Raw genomic sequence first — 17016 nt, forward strand, 5'->3', positions numbered from 1 at the left:
TTATGTTTATCAGAGATATTTGACAACATAGGCAAAAAGGGCAAGAAATATGTTGTTTTTTGAACAGCCATCATGGAAAGGTCAAATCAATCTAGTCATAAGCATGCCTCATAAGCAATCCATAAAGAGCCTTGTTTTAAATAATAATGTTTTATAGATCACCTAAAGACATTACTGCAGCACAATGAAAAGATTTGATGTCCAGAGAATTGAAATGTGCAAATCCAATATGTGAGTGTGTTTGAGGTAATAAAGTACTGACATTTTGTATAGAACACACACATACAACTCAACCTCAAATGGACTGAGGACTTTATCCTCTGTGCTCCTATTTTCTTGAATTAAAACAAACCGATTGATTTTTAAAAATTAATTACAAATATATTAAATATATAATATTTATGAAATATTATATCAGTATTTCTTAATATAAGAGAGAATAACTATACAAACCTGTAAGTCATACATATCAATTTCCAGGATAAATGTATATACAAACTCAGTTGGAAATGGTCAATGAATAAAGCTCATAAGTTATATCAAAATAAAAAAAATGATGATTTATAAACATGACCAAGCATTGATAACAAAATGGAAATGATTGCATCTCATATCTAAAAACCTATCACAGACCAAACGATCAACAGAAAATAATCAATAATACAGACAGATAGAACGACAGATAGACAGAACGACGAACGGACAGACAGAAAAACAGAGGCACAACTTGCAGAGAGTCACTGACACAGTGTGAAATTGCCCTCATCGCGGCTTGTGAGCCAGACATATGCACGACTGCTGTTGCATGTCAAAGCAATAATTCTTCCTCATCTTCCGATTGATTTCTGCATGGAGCTGATGAATGCCTTTTGCACATAGCATCATATTTCAGGCAGGCTCAAAACTCCACCCTGTTTACGGTAGGCATAACAACCCCTCTCCATCTCCTCTGAACATTGAGATGCATTTCTATTGATTGGCCTGCGGGGACCAGCCGGGTAGAGCTATGTAGATTTGACAATAATCACAAACAGCCCTATGACCAGGAGTCCCTGATGAAGTCTATCTCTTCCCTGCCTCTCTCTCTTTCTCTCAATGCAATATGCCAAATTTGAATTAGTTCAGACAGGCCTGTTCATTATAGAAGGGATGCAAAGGGAAGATCTATGCCTATACAATCCTTAGAAAACAGTTTAAAATATGCACTTTGCTTGCAAATGGCAATGCATGACACACAGCCCTGGCCGGCTGCCTGGCTCCTACTTAAAGAATTGTCATTTGGGGGGAAATAAATTTTACTAACAAGACAAAGTCAATGTTTCCCTGCTTTACCACAATCAAAGTAGCGTGGCTGACAACACCATGTCTCATCATCCCCGTACCTGCAGACAGTATAAATAATGTGCATACGTCATAAATCTGTATGAAAGGAGGAGCTCCATTAGCTTCAGTAAGGATTCAACCTCTCCGGGAACAAGCGGATACATTTAGAAGTAATTTGTCAATGAGAGCTTAGGAAAACCCCATTGTTAAAAGCGTTTTGTAAAGAGATATGGATGCTGTATAAAAATGCATATTTATAGGCTAAATTTAAAACAATTGCGGGGCAAGCAACACTATTCTGTCATCTCTAATGTAAAGTAATGAGGATAAATATGAATACAATCATATATTTATTTACAGAAATGTGTGTGTGTGTGTAAATGGACATCTTTGAACATTGAACATCCTTAGTATTACTAGTTTCTCTGTTATTAAACAGAAAGTGTTCTCTCTATGGTTATATCAGTGTGTATTTTTGGAGCTGTCAGATGTTGCACCACGCTGTGGCTGCTGCAGCTGGAACCATCTGTGTTGGGACTCTGAGGAGGGGATGTGACTGGAATGGTGCTCCTCCAGACAGCATAGCTCTCCCAGACACAGATGCAGTAGCTGGCCATGCTGAACTGACAGCATCACATACTGTACGTTAACCCTCACTAAAACACGCCAGGTTCAAATGTAGCACTTAGGCTAAATCATGGCAAGGCTTCCAGATATCATTACATGTCTTGGCTCAAAGTCTGTTAACTATATACTTACAACACTGCGGGAGTGCAGTGTAGGATCAATTAAAGCTAACCAACAAAATCGATATGTGCCATTCAGCATGCGTGTCAAAAAGTTCATTAATAAACAAGAAATGCATTAGGGGTGACATAGAAGTATGTGGAGCTGCAAGAATATTATCAGTCAAAGACTGAATTACCTTAGCGAAATGAGGGACAAGTGATTCCATTTGTGAAACTTAAGTGTGTGACGATCCATCTTTCAGCAAAGCCCAGAATGGGTAATGTGTGAAGCTGGAATGGGCCCAAACTTTGATTAGGATTCCTCCACATTGTACACCTTTGTTCTGCAGCTGGTCCCAGTATCCAGCTGTAATCACTACCTCCCATTTACTTTAATTAATTCCACTACTGATGAATGGAACTGGAATAGACTTATTGAACACACCTTTTGGTACCAAGAGGACTTACATACAAACTGAATGTGCCTTACAGTCCTGGATACAACTTTCACAAGAACTATATTTATTTCTAAAATATACTGAGAATCCACTTTGTGTATTAGGGAAGCAAAGGTTGTAAAGTGCCCCACTAGAAAAAACAGTCAACGGTAGGATGCCTTAGTCAACATTAGCTGTTTAAAAGGCCAGATCAAGGTGACTTGACACACTTAGGTTCAATTTGGAGACCGGTTCATTGAAAAACCTCAACTGTCACATGTTTTATCTCTGCTTGTGAAATAAGTCAGTGTCTACACAAATCATTATACAAATAGCATTGGGGTTTACTAGTATTTGTTCAAATCGTTTAGGGGTATATAGGATCTGTAAAGGGATTAGGATTAAGACATGGTTTTGTACATTTCAAAATGTACAACACAAAATTTGTTTGGTTTGTTTGTCTAAATATCAATACAATATTAGACAGCATTACAGGAATATTCCAGGTTCAAATCAAGTTGAGCTCAATCGACAGCATTTGTGGCTGTTGATCAGGGTGAATTCAGGGTGATTGGGACAGTTTTTGCCATTGATACGACTTGGAAAAAGTGTCACAATCAACCAGAATTCACCCCTACCACAAAAATGAATTTGCACTTAAAATCTTACAAAAACAACCAAAACAAACTAGGTTACAATGAAGCATTAAACAATCGCTAAACATTAAAATGCTCATGCTTCGAAGGTGTAGCCACAAGACATAACCAATATGCATGTTAACATAATTTTAGAGTGATGTTAGTGCTTATCGTTTCAATGTAAAGCTCCACTGCTCCCAGCTTTACAACTTTGTTGACAACACAACATAATGACTAAATGACTAAAACCCTATATATATTTATTTAGTTTGGTAATCAACAATTCCAACAAATGCTGTTGATTAAGAATAACTTGTATTGAACCCGGGATATTTGTTTAAGTGCACATGTTCTTTGGAAATAAGATGAGTACTAATAAGTACAGTCAACAGAATCATTCGCGTATACAATTGCACAGACGTGACAGATGAAAGGTGATTAGTGCTTGAAAGGGTTAACTCATTCTTATTTCCTGTTTTAGATGGTGCGGTGACCCCAGGAGTCAAATCCTCACCACAACGGAGATGTGACTCACAACTCCAGCATAATTTGAATTCTTTCTCACCTCACTCATGTGATACTGAGCGGGGCTCATTCTTTTTGCTCTCCTCCTCTCTCTGGAACAATGAGATTTTTATCTTTAATGCTATTACGCGCCTGTAATAGGTTTAAAGCTTGTCTGGTTTACATTGGCAAGGAAGAGCGAGAGTTTATTGGGTGTAGGACCTTTGCTTTTCCACTTTTTTGAGTTGCAACTGATATAAACTACTCTTTAACCCTGGCGAGAATGAGATGGCTGCGTTGAAAACTTTCGGCAGCCTCTTAGCGATGGCGGTGTTATCTCGAAAGAAAAGAAAAGCACCGTTTCACTCTCTTCCTTTTTTTGTGCTGTTGACTGGTGTTGTGTAGGGTTGGCTCAGTGGGAATGATTACTGTGGGGGTCTTAATCAGGAGGCGCTGGCTTCCCGGACCCTAGGGGCCCCACGCTACTACATTTCCTGTCAGGACACACTGAGAAACAATCAATCATTTCAGGATCCTCTGACAACTGGAGGAGGTACCTCTGCTCCACGGGAGAAAAAGCGAGGGAGAGAGAGGACGCCGAGTTTGAGGACGAGCAGCGTATAGGCTATGAATATGAGATGACTCTTGTTAGAAGTCCAAGTTTAAGAAAGGACAAGAGCAAGCAAGGCCACGTCGACCCGGGTTACAATTTACGTCAATGTATGCCTGTAATTGGACTCCATCACCTCGACCCTTTATTCATTTTATCAGACAGCCTAAGACAGGGTCGTTTTGTCACGTTGTAAAAGCACTCCGCATTTAAAGTCGAAGAGCACGACTCAGAAACGGTAGCAGTGGCTACAAACAAATCTCATAAATGCTTGCAGGGTTCCCTTAAAGGCAGAGAAATTGAGTTGCTTTTTCTGAGGGGAAAAGGCATTAAAAGTCAAATGTGATAAGCCAAGGTGCTTTCTGCATTGGATGATGCTTCTTATCAAACAGAACAGAGGCCACATGAGAAAGCTGACTGCCCATGTCCCTCCCACTATCCTTAACGCACTACAAGAGCAAATCCCAACCATCACCAGGAGGATTTCCTCTGGCGTTGATATGCAGCAGAAGAGTTAAAGTAGGCAAACAGCCGATCCCATAAACGTGATTTATATTATTTAAAAAGTTGTGCGTTCTTGGCACGCTATGAAGGATATTAAGTCCTCAAAGGGAGGGAAAGGGCCCATACCTCAACTGAAAAAAACTTTTAATCTTTGATAGGAGGATGTTAAAAGAGTTAGCTTGTGTAGGTGTGTCAGTGTATGTGTGTTTGCATGCGTTCATTTGGGGGTATTACTGTGGTTCACTGTTATTTTTACCATGACTTCTTGGCAATGCTTAAACTGGACAAATGTGCTCTTCTTGGCCCATCCCCCAAGTGCAGACATTCCCACCACTTGAAAAAAAAAAGGTACAAAAATAAACAGATTGTTCACAGGATTCACAGTCAAAGTATCAAATTTGTTGAGCCAGGGTTGGGACGGAAGATCCAAAGCAAGAGATGTATCTATGACAAAAGAAGTGTGAGTATCATACATCAAACATTTATTACCCCCCCTGGATCCTCTGATTGCACATGACTGCAAACAAGGTAATGCTAAAAATCTCAAGAAAGATGAGAGCGATCCGCCTCTCTATGAAGATCATCAATCACCGGCTGTAAGCTCTCATTTTATTAGTTCAAGTAAAGCTGCACTCTTCCATTTTATGGATATTATGAAAGCTAAAATGGACAACGCTGGGAAGGCTGTGTGAACGATGGGTTTACTTATGATTATTGACCAAGGGATGCATGAATGAGATTTGAAAGTTGCGAATAAAGTTTGAATGCTGATTTAACAGAAATGTAATATATATAATGTAATAAAAATCATTTTACATTTATATATAAATATAATTATATATATTTCATATATATAAATGAAATGTAATATATTATATATTATATTATATATTAATATTTGAATAATATTTTATACAAAGATAAACATTATTCTTATTTTTCTGCATATTGTCTATACTGATTATGTGTCTAGAAACTGCATGAACAGGACGACATACATATACGTTTGTAGGAGAACATTCTGGTATTTTATGCATTCTATAGTTTAGTTTAATCCTACAAAATAATACTTACATATAGCTTAAACATATCCAAATATCGTAAAATAAACATTCAAAATTTGAGCCTGTGAAGTTTGCATGATATGATACTCTATCCACCTTTCTTTGCATTTAAGTGCGACCATCTCATTAATCACACGTTTTTTTATGTTCACTTAAATGGTCACTGGAGAGGGCTTGTGTTACCATGTTTAGTTCTGCGGTGAGCTTGTTAGGCACGACTTTAGTGTTTAAGCTAACAAAAAGGGCTCGAGTGGATTCAGACCAGCCGTGGAATGTCAAAGGGTTCACATTTCACATGCAGATGTGCGACCTCTGTAACCTTTAGAGGGAAGGTGCGTTTTAACCCCCGAGAGGAAGAGGGCCAAGAAGGGCAGGGGGCACTTTAAGGGGCTTGACCAGGGACAACAACAACCATCCTAAGTTTTCAAAAGGAGCAGGATGAAGTCGATCCTTGTTTTGTATTTCTTAAGTACATTGTCAAAGGAGGCCCAATACTACGTGCATCATGTTATCAAATATCAAATATTCTAAACACACAGCCTCTGTATTATGAGATCTCCCAGCAGCAGGAAGACATATATGTCTGGGTGATGGGTGATATATATATGTCTGGCATGATGGGTGGTGCCACAGGACCCGATATATATATATATATATATATATATATATATATATATATGTTGGATCCTGTGGCACCACCCATCATGCTTGCCGCAGCACAGGCTTTGGAGAGGAAGTGGAATTATGATTTCTTTTTGGGGGGGAAGTACAAAGCAAGTCATTTATCAGACGTGCAGGCCCGCACCCGGCCTCAGTTCTGTCATAACATACATACGGAGGCCATAAAACCTGGTGAAAAATATAACACCGTACATTGGACCACAGCAAGTTATTATTTCCCTATCCATGGACAATAAAACAAAACCAAAACAGATAGAGCAGCAGATGAAACAGCTTTTTTAATTCATATCTCTCCTGCTGACAGCGGTTCAGAAGGATGACCTTGTGAGAGTGTGTGCTAGAAATAAGAGAAGACTCACAGCCGGAACTGCATAGTCACCTGGTATAGGAAGCATGTCATGTGAGGTAATTGATGTCACATACAGACTCCGACACCGGAGCTATATTCATATATTTTGAAATATTATTACAATTTAAAATAACTGTTTTCAATTTTAAAATGTAATTTATTACTGTAATAGTAAAGCTGAATTTTCAGTGTCATTACTCCAGTCTTCAGTGTCACATGATCGTTTAGAAATTATTCTAATATGCTGAATTGGTGCTCAATTAACATTATTACTGTTAAAAACAGTTGTGCTGTATTTTTTTGAGAAAACCGTGATCTGCTTTTTCAGGACTCATTGATGACTAGAAAGTTCAAAAGAGCCTTAAAATATAAATCTTTTGTAACATTAAAAATGTATTTACTGTCACTTTTAAAATCAGTGTTTGAGTGTTCTAAAATTTGAAGCAGGTGTTTTTTACTAATGCCAGACTTGTCATTTATTTGTTTTTTTATATAGGCTATATATATATATATATATATATATATATATACAGTGAGGAAAATAAGTATTTGAACACCCTGCTATTTTGCAAGTTCTCCCACTTAGAAATCATGGAGGGATCTGAAATTGTCATCGTAGGTGCATGTCCACTGTGAGAGACATAATCTAAAAAAAAAATCCAGAAATCACAATATATGATTTTTTAACTATTTATTTGTATGATACAGCTGCAAATAAGTATTTGAACACCTGTCTATCAGCTAGAATTCTGACCCTCAAAGACCTGTTAGTCTGCCTTTAAAATGTCCACCTCCACTCCATTTATTATCCTAAATTAGATGCACCTGTTTGAGGTCGTTAGCTGCATAAATACACCTGTCCACCCCATACAATCAGTAAGAATCCAACTACTAACATGGCCAAGACCAAAGAGCTGTCCAAAGACACTAGAAACAAAATTGTACACCTCCACAAGGCTGGAAAGGGCTACGGGGAAATGGCCAAGCAGCTTGGTGAAAAAAGGTCCACTGTTGGAGCAATCATTAGAAAATGGAAGAAGCTAAACATGACTGTCAATCTCCCTCGGACTGGGGCTCCATGCAAGATCTCACCTTGTGGGGTCTCAATGATCCTAAGAAAGGTGAGAAATCAGCCCAGAACTACACGGGAGGAGCTGGTCAATGACCTGAAAAGAGCTGGGACCACCGTTTCCAAGGTTACTGTTGGTAATACACTAAGATGTCATGGTTTGAAATCATGCATGGCACGGAAGGTTCCCCTGCTTAAACCAGCACATGTCAAGGCCCGTCTTAAGTTTGCCAATGACCATTTGGATGATCCAGAGGAGTCATGGGAGAAAGTCATGTGGTCAGATGAGACCAAAATAGAACTTTTTGGTCATAATTCCACTAAACGTGTTTGGAGGAAGAAGAATGATGAGTACCATCCCAAGAACACCATCCCTACTGTGAAGCATGGGGGTGGTAGCATCATGCTTTGGGGGTGTTTTTCTGCACATGGGACAGGGCGACTGCACTGTATTAAGGAGAGGATGACCGGGGCCATGTATTGCGAGATTTTGGGGAACAACCTCCTTCCCTCAGTTAGAGCATTGAAGAAGGGTTGAGGCTGGGTCTTCCAACATGACAATGACCCGAAGCACACAGCCAGGATAACCAAGGAGTGGCTCTGTAAGAAGCATATCAAGGTTCTGGCGTGGCCTAGCCAGTCTCCAGACCTAAACCCAATAGAGAATATTTGGAGGGAGCTCAAACTCCGTGTTTCTCAGCGACAGCCCAGAAACCTGACTGACCTAGAGGAGATCTGTGTGGATGAGTGGGCCAAAATCCCTCCTGCAGTGTGTGCAAACCTGGTGAAAAACTACAGGAAACGTTTGACCTCTGTAATTGCAAACAAAGGCTACTGTACCAAATATTAACATTGATTTTCTCAGGTGTTCAAATACTTATTTGCAGCTGTATCATACAAATAAATAGTTAAAAAATCATACATTGTGATTTCTGGATTTTTTTTTTTTAGATTATGTCTCTCACAGTGGACATGCACCTACGATGACAATTTCAGACCCCTCCATGATTTCTAAGTGGGAGAACTTGCAAAATAGCAGGGTGTTCAAATACTTATTTTCCTCACTGTATATTTGGATAATGACTGATATAAGAACTTTTTACACACACACACACACATACACACACACACGCACACACACACACACACACACACACACACACACACACACACACACACACACACACACACACGCACACACGCACGCACACACACACGCACACACACACACACACACACACACACACACACACACACACACACACACACACACACACACACACACACACACACACACACACACACACAAAAGTATATGTATAGCCTAGACTTATTATAAAAGTATAATTTCTCAGTAACAAACCTTTCTTTTCATTCAAGATTTATTCAACAAATTACCAAAATTGTTTACTTAGAGTAAGAAAATTATGAGTCAACAACCATGCATCTGACCAGATGCGGCTGAATGTATTTTTACTGACCAAACTCTCCACAGGTAAGAAAGAGAGGGAATATAAGACCCTGTAACCATAGCAACAAACAAGGAGTATATGTCAGGCCAGCATCACTAAATTACCCATTAAAGCCAGCAGGAAGAGGAACAGAGCAGTGGGCAGGTCACTGCAGGCTAATGGACAGATAAGATGGCAAACATGCACACACCGTGCAAGACGAAGTGCTTTTAATAAAGATGCCCTTCCGAACCATATCCTTATGAATGCCACCGGAACGTGTTCATAGGACTTCCCCTCAGAGGACCGCATACATTCCTACCAGATCAACAGGAGAGAAAGGGGAAGGGAAGGAGATCAGGAAAGAGAGAAGATTGAGCAAATGAGCGAGCGAGACAGACAAAGGCGAAGGGGCTTCTAATAGTTCACTCAGTTCATGCTATTAGCTGCCTCTTTTATTCCCCCTGACACAGGAAGGTCTGAATGAATGAATGAAATAATACAGAAATATATAAATAAGTGCTGAGCGCAAGCGCTAACTATGCAGACAGTGCATTTGCATTGGATATAATTAGCAGGCTGAGGAGTGTAGCGTGTCCTTGGGGAGCTTCTGTGATAACTGCTTGCTCTTGTATAAGGTTTTCATTTAGGAGTGTCAGAGGAAGCTAGCACATCTTCATTTCAGCCCTCAAACAGCCTTAATTCAGCTTGGGCTGCTGTAACCAGCCTTTCATTTCATAGGCAAAAAAAGGAGGAGGAAGTAGCGAGAGATAGCGAGTGGACAGCGAGTGGTCTGTAATGAATGCGGTTATTAAATTGTTTCAGCTGTAAAAAAGGGGCCCTATTCTTACACTATTATAAGAGATCCATTTATCCCCACTGATCGGCCCCGTCTCCACTCTTCCCCTTTCACTTTGATCAGCAAGCACATTGCCGTGATGTGTCCCATTCAATAGCGAATCTGGGGCAATTTTAATGCTTTTTTACCTCACCACTGCTCTATTTCCACTCTCTCTCACTCCGTTTAAAAATAGCTGTTAATTATAAGTGGAGTTTAAATGTCTTCCGTGACCCAGAAATGCAGGTTGGGAGGAGAGAGAGAAGGAAAAGACTATGTATTCCCAAGCGTTTACAGTTGTCGGACAGTCACATCTGTGGATGAATCGAACATGAGATGTCAAGGAAGGAGTGTCAGGCAGACTCCACCACGGTTGGCAGTGCAGAAGTGTTTTGCCTGAACCCAAATTGAGAGGAAGTGGAATATGGCGGGGATGATGTGTTTTTATCAGTGGTGGTACCTGTGGAGAGGGCTGCGCTGGGACCTGAAGACTCCACCTAGAGGGAGTCTGATAAATAAGAAATCAGCCCGAGGAAATGAATAAAGATGTAAGAAGATGTCAAGTTTCTCCCTTCCCAGTCTAACTGCTCACCTAAGGGATCACAAGAACACGCACATACACAAAAAACTTTCATGCTTTGCTTTAATACCTTGATGTGGTGGGGTTTTCACAATGGAAATGAGAGGAGAGTCAGGTGCATATCACGACATGCTGCCGTGTGGGTATACGCTTCCCCCCTCGATGCGCACGTTCCATTGTCATTGCCATTATCCTTTGCCCTCCAGGTAAGAAGACTACACAATTCCCTATGAGCTGTAATGAAACAGAACCTCCACACTTCAATTCAAAGCTGGGGGCAATGCAGAGGACTTTTCAGGGAAACATCGCCGCTCAGCTAGAATTTGATTAGCAGCATGAAACTATAGTCACTGTCAGCCTCACCACAACGCAGAGGTCAATGGAACAGACTTAAATTCTGCCGACTGTTGAATAAGAGACATGTCGACCACAGAGGGGCCATGCTATAAATTGTAGTGAAGTCGCTAAGAGTTACTGCAGCGTGTCTTATTCATGTGAGGGTCAATGTAATGTGTATGAAGGGATAGAGATATATCCTTGTGTTTTCATAGTTGACCTTTAAGGGATTGGAACAGGAAAGAGATGGATTAACTTTATTTCGATGGTCCAATTTAAGCATAAGCATAAGTTTGCAACTACATGTCATTAGAGTATTAGTAGACTGTGGTAGACTGTGTTCGGGTTAGTAGAATAAGTTGACATGTAGTTGTAAAGTTACTTATCTGTTGGCGGACCATCAAAATAAAGTGTTAGCAGATATTACAGTAAGCAGACTGTTTACTAATATTGGTAGCTGGCATGTAGTTGCAAAGTTACTTATTAGAAGAATGTCTAAAGTGGACCATCAAAATAAAGTGTTACCATTACTTCTCTACCTTGCAATTGTATGTCAGATCAGACCCAGACAATACCATAATCATGTTAATCAAACTGAGATGGCAGACAGAACTATTGAACACACCCTCTGAAGAATCATCTGACCTTCTGTTAAATAAGAGTTGTATGATAGACATTAAACTCTACCTCTTTATGTTCATTGGCTGCCAGGTCAGAATGTGTGATACAACATACCTACACAACCATACGATAAAAGATACATTTACGAACACATTTTATTTTCAAAGATTATTTAATGAGCAATTGCTCAAATGATCTAACACTATTTATGTTAGTATGACTTGTGTTAGTCTGCTCCATTGTGATGGTTTGTTTGGGCTTTTAGATGAATGTCTATCCCAAGCACGAGAGTCCATTGGAGATCTATATAAATAGTATCTAGGGTTGATGGTACCTCTTAAAAGGGAACTTCACTGCTGGTAAAATAGGCTTTAAATAAATCTTGTCTGGCTATGCAGTAGTTTTTTGTAAAAAAATGTTTTATCTGTGCTACCCGACTAGAGAATACACAGAAAAAAGGCTGTTGTCTTCCCTTTCGCCCAATAGGTAGGAAAACATCAACACCCATAATGCACTGGGCATATTGCCGACGGCCACTCCCACCAGTCTGCTATGGATAGGTTTACCAGAGACAAAAGGTGTGTTCGACATCAGCTGCGGCTGGATGTAACCGATCTGCAAGAGTTGCCGCTTGCAGACGGGGAAGAGCTGAAGACAGAGATGTGAAGTCAGACACTTTCTGCTTCCCGTAGTGATGCTTGCGCTGTGTTTGCATACTTTATCATAGCTGAAGTGAAATAATTAGTCAAATACACAGATATTTTAAAGACATTTTTATTAAATACTTTATGTACTGTATACTGCATCTGTTTGTACAAGAATAAAGTTCAACATAAGCCTAAACTATTTAAATACCAAAGAAGTGGGGTCTACATTTTTTATCAGTTTTATTTTGATAGACACAATATAACATACTGTTATAAAAATACAGATTTGTGAGCATTTGAAGAACTGAAGGTTTCAGAATAAACACGAAACACATGTGATCATTGTCATGTGGTGAATCCATCCAATCGTGGAACAGTTGTGTCGTCATCAGAGCATGTGCAGCCACTCTTGAGGAGCCGTCTGCTTTCGAATTGCTCTTGCGGTACTTTGGTGTCATACGTCACAGTGACGTGGCGTCGGCGCTGTCTCAAGTAGGGCAACATTTCTAAGTCAGCCGTCGATCGGTCTGCCCAGCGCCACATTAAGTCCCTTAAGTCCCCAAAATACTCCCTTGCTTTAGTAGGAAATACTTCTTAGGTCATTTTTTTGTTATAATAGTGTCGACTTGTATTGATCCCGGGTGCAAGAATTCAAAGAGTTGAACGCTTAGTGGGAGTGAGTTACTTACGGTTTCCAGTGAAGACAGCGCGTTGAAGGCAGTAGCTAAAGGCTGCAAAGAATCATAAATGTGGAGAGAACACTGTGATGGAAAAACTGAAAGCCCTCCATGTTTGTATTCAATATTTCAAACACAGTGTTTTAGGCCAAACGTAGAGGAAAAAACTGAAAGAAACTGCCGTTCTGTCAGTTCCACCTGAAGCAAACTGCCGTCACGTACAGGTAAGAAAGCTGTTAACAAAGTGTTCCATTTTCACCATAATGCTGTTTAAAGAGTAGTAAAAGTATGATACAATGTTCAGTGAATCAGTGAATACCCTTACAATAACTGTTCTGTTAATAACCCTCTGTTGATCAGACTTTCTATGGGCGGGAAACAAAAATATAGAAGTACAAGCTGGAGTTTTCACAAAAGCCCTGGAGCTGTAAAAAATCTGCCAGATGACACGTTTTGCATCATCCGGTGGACTTTTGCTGAGAAACAAACATGAATTTCTCAAATGAGAATGTACAACCGACACTGTGACAATACAAAGGGGGTTGAAAATTGGTGAAGTTACACTTTAACTTATTACATTTTGTCATTAGCTTGCAAATAATTAACATGTATGCATTTGTTTGCTCATAATTTAAAGATTAGGTCAAATCAAAGATAGAATTTGGCAACAACTAGTCCTAAAAACACATCAAATGTTGTGACAGCAACAAATGTAAATATCTGAATGTATTTTTTTACTATCAACTAATAGATCAATTGTCACAAACTCAAAGTTCTCACATGTCAGATGCATAAAGTAAAATGTAATTTTCACTACATCATTTGGCATCATAGTATATTTCATCTTAGGCCAGAATCTATCAAAACACAATCTCTAGATTATTGAGCCCAAACCAGTGCAGAGGTCAATTTCATGAGATGATATTGCAAAGAAATGTTTTCTGAAATCATCTTATGTATTTTTATGTCAAATAAAATACGGGCAAAACAGGCAAATTTATTTCAGAGCCATATTTAGAGTAAGAGATTGTCCTTGCGACTTGCTTTCTGTGATGCTAATGAGCTTTGAGCTAATGAGCAAGCCTAAGTGCAACAAGACCTGCACTTTGATTCTCAAAAAGAGAAAGACTATATACAGAATGTGAGCCAACACTGAAAACATAAACATTTAACTGTAAAATTTTGCTTTAAGATACATTTCTCTCTCATTAGGATACAACCAAACCCCCTTTGAAACTTCCTGTGGATTCATGTAGGGCAGAATAAGGTTAAAATGTTGACCTTCTTAAGCAAAGTAGCATGCGGAAAACTTGCTAATTATGTGTTCAGCTCCGTGGAGGCCCAGAACAGAGCTGATTGTGAGTAATACTTTACAGTGCAGAGCATACATCAGTTTGCCTGAAGCAAGAGCAGAGTGTAAAGGCACTGCGGTCAAGCCCTTTTTCTCCCCGATATCAATCTAATGAGATAACGAACACATGCAAATGAGCCCGTTCTCTAATCTTCTTAACGAGCACTGATACTCATCAGCTATCTGAGACAAACATCAAACACCCTGACAACACCAGCGAGCGCGCGCGTGAGAGAGGGAGACGGGAATCTGTGATAACAGTGGACGAACACACACAAACATGTGCATGCTTATGTACACTTACCCACTGTGCACACAAACTCAAAAAAGCAAACATTCATCTACTCATCAAAGAGCGGGTTCAAACTCATCATGGGATGTAAAACTATGAGACCTCGTAGTACAAAGTGTGTATCTGTAGATTTGAAAAAATCAAAAAAGCGTTTAAGAGTTTGAGAGACAAAGGGACTCAGAGAACCCAAAGTTCAGAGGCTAATGTTTCATCAGGGTAAACAGTAATTGAAGAGGAGCGGGGTCGCTGTGTTTAATGACAAATGGCGTGTGACCACCATCGGACACTGAAGCCCTTCCCCCGTCAAGCCGTCGAAACCACCAACCAACCACCCCCTTCTGAGTATTATTAACCCTGAGGAATGTGGAGCATTCCAAATGGTTAAAGAGCCAACTGCTGGCCAACAGTAAAATACAGGCTCTGAAACAACACAGCTGCCCTGTGCCCGTCTCACTGAGGGCCTCCTGGCTCCGCTCAACACATAAATCTACAGTCACAGAGGAGGGAAGACCCATGTATCCATCTAATTATTTGTGTTTCCCTCCATTATACTACTCTCTCTTCCTGCATCACTATCTCCCTAATTCTTCTTATTTTATCTCAGTTTTATATCCACATCTTACTTTTACACACAACACACAACACACAACACACAACACACACACACACACACACAACTATTTTCTATCCCCTAAACACAACCCTCACAGTTAAATGGGTACGAACTAAGCAAAATGAAAAAATTGTGGTCACACTTTAGTTTAGGGTCCAATTGTCACTATTAACTAACTATTAACTATTACGTTTTGTGAATTGGGTAGGATTAAGGGATGTAGAATAGGGTCATGCAGAATATGTGCTTTATAAGTACTAATAAACAGCCAATATCCTGGTAATTTGCATGCAACTAGTTAATAGTGAGAATTGGACCCTAAACTAAAGTGTTACCAAAATTGTTATTCAAGTTCATTATTAGGAAATCATTATAATGCAGCCAAATATAAATTATGAGAAACACAAATGATTAGTATACCATTTTTCAATATATCTACTTCATACTATCAATCCCAATAGCGTTCCAGTTCCAGTAAATATAATATAATATAATATAATATAATATAATATAATATAATATAATATAATACAGGGGTTATCATACTGCAATGATTGACCACTGATGCCATGCTATAACGTCTAGTTCACATTTTGTACAATATGTAAATTATTTATTTATATGTTTAGTAATGTATACCCTTTTCCTTCCTTTCACTTCTACCTTTGCCAGATCAGAACTAAGCATCATAAAATGTCATTTGCACACTATATAACATCTTGTGAAAATCGGAGGCAAGTCAAGTGGGGGTCTTCGCCTCAGGTGATCTTTAAGGACATTGCCTCTGTGCAGTGTCTACAGGGCTAGTCATCCACAAAAGTGATCTGTGGTATAGCATTAGTGCTTGTGTGACCTTTCATTGTGCCCTTCCCCCTCCCTTCTTTGGGACCTGAGACCCTTCTCTGACATTTAACGCTAAGCCACCTATTACAGCCAGTACGCACTTCTTAGCACCAAAGGGTTCAAACACCAATACAAAATTCCCCGATCCATATCTAATAATTAGTGAAGAGCATGTTTACAAGGCATACACAAGGCAATCTCACGTTCATATCAAGAGGCCACATGTCATGGACTTCTCATATTCTCACACCTTTGACAACCTCTTCTCATTTCAGATGGTAAATAAATACATATTCCTAAAGATATAATGGGTTATATAATGATATATTTAATGAGAATTGAACCCATAACATTAGTGTCATCGGTGCAATGCTCCACCAGTTGAGCTATTTGTTGACCACAGATCACACTCAGTAAATAACATACAGAATTTCAGGCTGTCTGTCTAGTTGCATTGCATTGACACTAGATATCAGCACAGAGTTAAAAACTTAAATGATAAAATTAGCAAGCATCTTTGCTGGATACACAGAACACCTGAGAGTGATCAGGGCACAAAGAGTGTTGTGCATATTGCATATTAATATTGATTGGCTGGGTAATTTATGGTTAAAGCTTGTTGTGTGTGTCTTTGTGTTATAATTATATTATATATTCATACTGTATATACTGTAGTGTGAGTATATTAGTAACAGACTACGCAACTGTCATTTTTGAAACCTCTATCTCCTTATATATAGTCACTTATCAATAAATCTCTCTGAGTGCCGCGGTCGTAATTTGTATTACAGTATTACAGTTGTAAGAAAGTTAAAACCACATGGCAGTACACACACACACACACACACACACACACACAC

This window comes from Rutilus rutilus (genome assembly GCF_951802725.1).
Source record: "Rutilus rutilus genome assembly, chromosome: 7".
NCBI lineage: Eukaryota > Metazoa > Chordata > Actinopteri > Cypriniformes > Leuciscidae > Rutilus > Rutilus rutilus.